Source organism: Oryx dammah, unplaced genomic scaffold (assembly GCF_014754425.2).
Source record: "Oryx dammah isolate SB20612 unplaced genomic scaffold, SCBI_Odam_1.1 HiC_scaffold_27, whole genome shotgun sequence".
In the NCBI taxonomy this organism is placed as follows: Eukaryota; Metazoa; Chordata; class Mammalia; order Artiodactyla; family Bovidae; genus Oryx; species Oryx dammah.
This window is the reverse complement of record NW_024070211.1, coordinates 15,242,211-15,248,234: the sequence shown is the minus strand read 5'-3', so window position 1 is coordinate 15,248,234 and position 6,024 is coordinate 15,242,211. Positions and strand designations below refer to the sequence as shown.

Genomic DNA, 6,024 nt, shown 5'->3' with positions numbered 1-6,024 from the left:
TGTGAGCCAAAGAGGCAGCCTCTGCGTCTCAGCTTCTTCATCTGGCAAGTGGAGATGGCAGCTCGCTACGGGCTAAGACACGGTCTGTGAGGCACCCGTGTTGCAGCATCACTCCCCTCCCTTTCAGTCCACAAACACGAGCCCAGCACCAAGCGCCAGCACTGGGGGAAATGAACTATGGCCTGCTTGTCCAAGGCCACTCAGCGTTTGCCTCCAAGCCTGTGACTGCTCTGTACCAGTCCTCCTTCAGACCTGGGGCCCCAATATTATGTGGGGCCCCAGCCACTGAGGGCCAGGGAACAGCCCGCCCTTGGGGAGCACTCCGCTACTCCTGCCCTGATGCCCCTGTCCCTTCGTCCCCAGACGTGGGTGGCCTGCCAGCGGCAGTGATCATCATCCCAGCCCTGCTCTCCTCGTCCACTCTCCTGATCATCAGCTTCATCTTATGGAAAACTTGCCGCCGGTTATCCCGGGTCACCCACCCCCGCCTGCCATCCACATGAGGGCCCAGGTGAGCCACTTAAGCACCTTCAGCATGGGGGGTGGTTCTAGATCAGCTTTATTCTTTGTCTCCCGTAAGAGAAGAAATTCTCCTCGTTGTCTTGAGGCAACAAGGGATGATGTACTGAGTTGGATAAAGCCTCACAGTCCAGGTTCTGCTGGATGTAATCACCAACCTGCAGGGCAAGGAAGCTCATTCTGCAGCCCCCGTAACTGTGGCTCTGGGTGACTGTGAGACCTAGGCTGACCTTACCACACTGCCCCCTTCCCTTCCAGGGATGCTCCCTGCCTGGTGGGGCCTCCACAGGGAACCTGACCAAGGAGCAGAAAGTCCTCCTCCCGGGACTGAATGAGACCACTCCTGGTTTCACCCCAGCTGTGGCATGGCTTATCACAGTATCGAAGGCTTGCAGTCCTTCAATCTTTCCACTTCTCATATCTCTAAACACTCGCATCGCCAGTGCTTTCCTGAGGTCATGCTGTTTCAGCTTTCTCTATGGTTCTTAGAGGGGAGTATAGCCCTGTGGCCCCTGGCAGGCAAGGCTTGGATGGCATGGAAATTGCCAGGAGATTCCCCGTCTACCACCTGAGACCTGGGATTCAGAGGAGCAACAAAGTGAGGAAATTGGGTCTCACGCAGCTTAATACAAAAGCCCAGAATTCTCAGCACTGCCCTAAGATGTAGGGATGTCTGTTCTGACTATCTGCCAGCCACAGGTTCATGGCGTCTTACATTCATCCAGTGGTACCCAGCTGTGTAACATGTGCCGGCCATGCCAGGTGCTGGATTATAACAACAAATGAGACCCAGACTAGAATCTAGCGGCTGTTGCAGAACAATGATAACAGAGTGTGAGAAGTGCTTGGATAGAGTACAGGAGTCTAGCAGAGCGTAAAGCAGAAACCAACAACAAGCTAGAGGAGGAGGGTTAGGGAAAGTTTCCAAGAAGTGGCATTTAAACTGGGACCTGAGGATGATGGGAAGTTGCTGGAAGGAAGGTGGGAAAGGATAGAAGAGGCAGAGAGAAAAGAAAGTACAGGGTAAGGTGATGGCAAACTATGGCCCACTTTTTAGTGTTATAAATACAGTTTTACTGAGACATAGTCACGCCCATTCATTTATGTATTGTCTCTGACTGCTCTTGCTTTACACAGCAGAGTGGCATAGTTGTCACAGAGACTCTTTGGCTCACAAAGCTTAAAACATTTACTATCTTGTCCTTGAAAGAAAAATATTGCTGACTCCTAGAAGTTAGAGAGCTTATACTGCCCCTTAGGAACATAATGGCCGTAGGGTTGAGGGTGAGAACTCTACAATAAGCATCTCACAGCGAGTGCTTCTTCTCTTAGTCATTGTGGATTGATCCAGAAGTAGACACACCTGATTTAAACTGACCTAATCAAATTCTCTCTTCCCAGGAATTTGAATTGTGGAACGTGACACCCAGAAATGGAGCTGAGTTATATTAATGCCTGTCAACCTCTGCTGCTGAGGCCCCTGGAGCTACCCTGCTCCTTTCAAAGACCCATTCATCAATACTCCTTTTGATTCTGAAAGTCCTTGCAATCAATTCCCCAAACTTTTAATTTTCATTTCTTTCAGAATCAGTTTGTTACTTTTAAAGAAAAAACTTTAACTAAAATTAACAATGAAGAGAGAAGAAGCTGGTGGGGTATACAGTCAGCACGGTCCAGTGTATGTATAATAGGACCCACATATGTAATTTTGCATTTTCTAGTAGCCACATTTTAAAAATTGAAGTTAGTGAAAGTAACATTAACAATGTTTCATTTCACCCAATATAGATAAATATTATCATTTCAGTATCTAGTCAAGATTTTTAAATTGCTAATGAGATGTTTTACATTCTTCTCTTTGAACCATGTCTTTGAAATGTGGGGTGTATTTTACACATATAGCATATCTCAAATAAGACTGGCCACACTTTGAGTGCTCCATAGCCACATGAGGCTGGTCGCTTGCATAATGGATAGCACAGATTAAGATATTCAAGGTGATGAAGGATCTGCTAAGAAGTCCTGGCATCATTCTGAAAGCAGTGGGCATCCCCTGAAGAGATTCAAATCTAGAAGTAACATGATAAAATATATATATATAACTTTAGGAAGATCACTCTGACTTCCACTTATAGAATGGACAGAAAAGGAATTGAAGCTCGAGTTAGGGAGATCAGTTAGGAGGAGCTGAAGAGAGAATGAGAGGTAAAGATGTTGATGATAGACTTTGGTGGCAGCAGCTGAAATATTAAGATGCAGTCCTTCCCATCACTCCACCTCACATATCTTCCCCTATTCTCTCTGGCAACCAATGAGGCAAATCTATGATCTTTAAGGCATAGTCCCCAGTAGTTATGCCTGCAAAGTGGTCCACAATAGATCAATCAACAGATGTGTCTTTCCTCCCTCAATGAAATGTCCTCTGAATGCTCCTGCCCGCACCTAACTGCTGATCCTGAAATTTGAAAGACAGGAATATTGGCCCAATCTATGGTAAACTGGAGGTCCTGTCCTAGGAAGTTTCCAGCAACTCTAAGAAGAGCTTTCCGCTGCATGGGTGAAGGTGGAAAGTTATATTTAACCAGAGTTGTGGTTTTGCTTAGAGAGTATACATACAACAAATAAAAAAAGAGGCAAGGAAGTACTGGGTGAATGCAAGGGAATGATGATAAAAATAACTATGGAATTTAAGCCCGCATGGGAATATTTAAGAGATATTCATAAAAATTCCAGTTCTCCAACCCCACCCCTTGCTTCTGGACTCTGGGAAGAAATGCACTTTTCTGTCCATTTGAGGCTAGGTTTGGCCATGTGACTAGTTCTGGCCAATTAGATTACAGACTCTAGATGGAGCATTTAATTGCCAAGACCCTCCAGAGTTCTCTTTTCCCTCTCACATAGTGACCAATGTTATTTGAAATGGTGGCTTTTCCATCAGCCTGGGTTTCTCCCTATGAAAAGCAGAGTCCTCTGTTGACCAACAATGTTCAAGTTGTGTAAGCAGAAAACAAATCTTCCTTCATTGTATTAAAGCTTAAAATGCAAGCCTTAAATATAAACCTGAAATATTGGGACTGTTTGTTACTACAGCACCACATAGCCTAGTCTGACTGATATAACCAGAAGAGAGGACATTAACAGGGAGGGAGAAAATGCAAAATGAAAGATTAATAGATTTCAGTTCCTGGCACTGAAGATTGATGGAGTCACAATAGGAGAGAGGAGAATAACTGGAAAGACACGAGGTATTGTTAGAGCATTAAATTCATGGCAAGGTCTAGGACAAAATCTCCGAAGCAAGAAACTGAGAGAACAATGTCAGGAGGATCATCTCTGTGTATATTGAAATTGTCAAAGATTAAGACAGAAATAACGTCAAAGAGGGTTAACAGGCAGAAGCCAAAATTCTTATTGCTTCTCTTCCTGCAAGGAAGATATGAATGCCACGAAGGCAAAGGCTTCTGTGCCCGCATTTATGTTCCCAGTGCCTGGGACAGCACCTGCCACAGGGAAGACACTTAATATATACTTGCTGAATGAATGAGCAGAAGGGGAGAATAGTACACCATACATTTTGACAAATAAATTTAATTCAGGGAAGAGAGCACTTTCCAGTTCTTACACCTTTGATCCTATTTTTTTCTGCAATACTTTTCCCCAGACCACAGTGGCTGTTCTCTTTGTCCACGAGTCTGCTTGTTGATCTCTCTTCTTGTTGCCAGAAATCTCAAGGAGCTACTTTTTAAACTTATCCCCAGAGGCTTGCATGCTGGCAACTCTAGCTAATACCATCCCCCATGTTACAAAACACCAGTGTTATTTCCTCCTCCACCTTCTCCCTCATTCCTCATCCAAATTAATTGCCAAATATCTTTTGTTTACTTCCAGACCTATCTCAGATCCATCCACCCCTACAGCCAATGCCCCAATCCAGATTCTCATTATCTCTTCCCTGGCCTAGAACAAGTATCCCGTCCTAATCAGCCTGCTTTCTCTTTGCTTCTAATCTCTGTCTATTATCTAGTTATCTACTGCTGCATTAAAATTACCTTAAATGTTTTGTTAAAACTTAAAGCCACAAATATTTATTATCTCAAAGTTTCGGTGGGTCAGGAATCTGGGCATGGCTGAGGGGGTGCCTCTGGCTCAGGGTCTCTCACATGACTGCCAGCAAGTGTTGACCAGGGCTACAGTCATGCCAATAATGTTCATCTGGAGGAGGATCCAACTTCAAGCCCAGTAATGGCTATTAGAAGTCCTCAAGTCTTTTGTTATTGGACAGAGACCTCCATTTCTGGACACCTAAGTGGTTCCTATGTGACCACGGATCAGCTGCTGTTCTGAGTATTTTAAACATGCTAACTTATTTAATCCTCAGAATTAGGGTATGAGATAAGTGTATTATTTCTTTTTACAGATGCACAGGAAACGCAGGTAATAATCGCTTAGGATTCCAGGATTCCAACACAGGCACTGAGGAATCGGCGTTCCTGTTATAATATCCACTTCACAGGCTTGCGAGGGTTAAATGAAAAGATGAGAGTGAAGGGGTAGGGCAGAGCACGGCACACAGTGAGTATCGTTTTGAAAGGTAAAACACATTGGCCTGCAAGTCAGGAATCATTCAAAGCCCGTGATTTTCTGCGTGAATTCATCAGGCGTCTCCTCTAGGGAGTGAAATGGATGCATGGGGAGGATACTGAGGACCAGCCTCCCAAGATCGATAAAGCTCTCACGTCCCGTTTCTCATGGATACTCCTTTTTCGCAAGGCGAAGTGTAAGTAGCTGGTGGGCAGAAGCCCACTTCCGGTGTTACTGTGGGCTTTTCTAGCCGAGCAGGGGCCCGGCTGCACCTTTGCCTGCCTGCTGCGTCCCGGGAGGACCCCTTGCCGGTGGAGGCCCTCCCTCGGCAAAGGTTCGATTTTCCATTCGTGGAGGCTGCGAGCTCCCTCTGTCTTGTCCTTCAACCAATGGACTCCGCTGTCTGTTCTCGCTGTTTGGTAAAGTCTTCCTCCGCTCGGACAGGGGGCGCCAGAGCACGGGGGGCTCGAAACCTGGGAGGCTCTCTGACACGAAAGTGACGTCACGACGCCGGAAATCCGCGTCCCCGGGGGTTGTACCGGGAGCTTGGGTTGTACCGGGAGCCGAGCGAGGAGGGCTAGTTTAGACGGTGTTTAAAGGCATCGTTTCCACTCCGGATAGACTCGGAGACTCAGATGAGAAAAGTGAGCTTCTAAAGGCAGGGATTGGTTCATATTCCAGCGAGAACTTCTCCCAGAACCAGCGCGCTTCCCACGCGACGACTCGGAGCGGGGAGGGACATCCTCCGGGTGGTTTGTTCCACCTGAGAAGTCCCTGAGGCAAGTGTCTCTGGAATACACCCATTGCACAGATGGGGAAAACGAACCCAGAGAGAGACAGTGACTTGTACGGTCGGGTTGCCGGATTGAGCAGCTAAAATGCAGGACGCCCAGTTAAAGGTGAAGTTCAGATAAACAACTGTGT

At 46.4% G+C, this 6,024-nt stretch overlaps 1 long non-coding RNA gene across 1 annotated transcript; it reads left to right on the top strand.

Moving 5' to 3' along the window:
- Positions 1-369: 369 nt before the first annotated feature.
- On the top strand, positions 370-4,119 carry LOC120854237. The gene is made up of 2 exons (XR_005718932.1): positions 370-511; positions 1,921-4,119. It is a non-coding gene; the product is annotated as an uncharacterized LOC120854237 (long non-coding RNA).
- Positions 4,120-6,024: the final 1,905 nt, after the last annotated feature.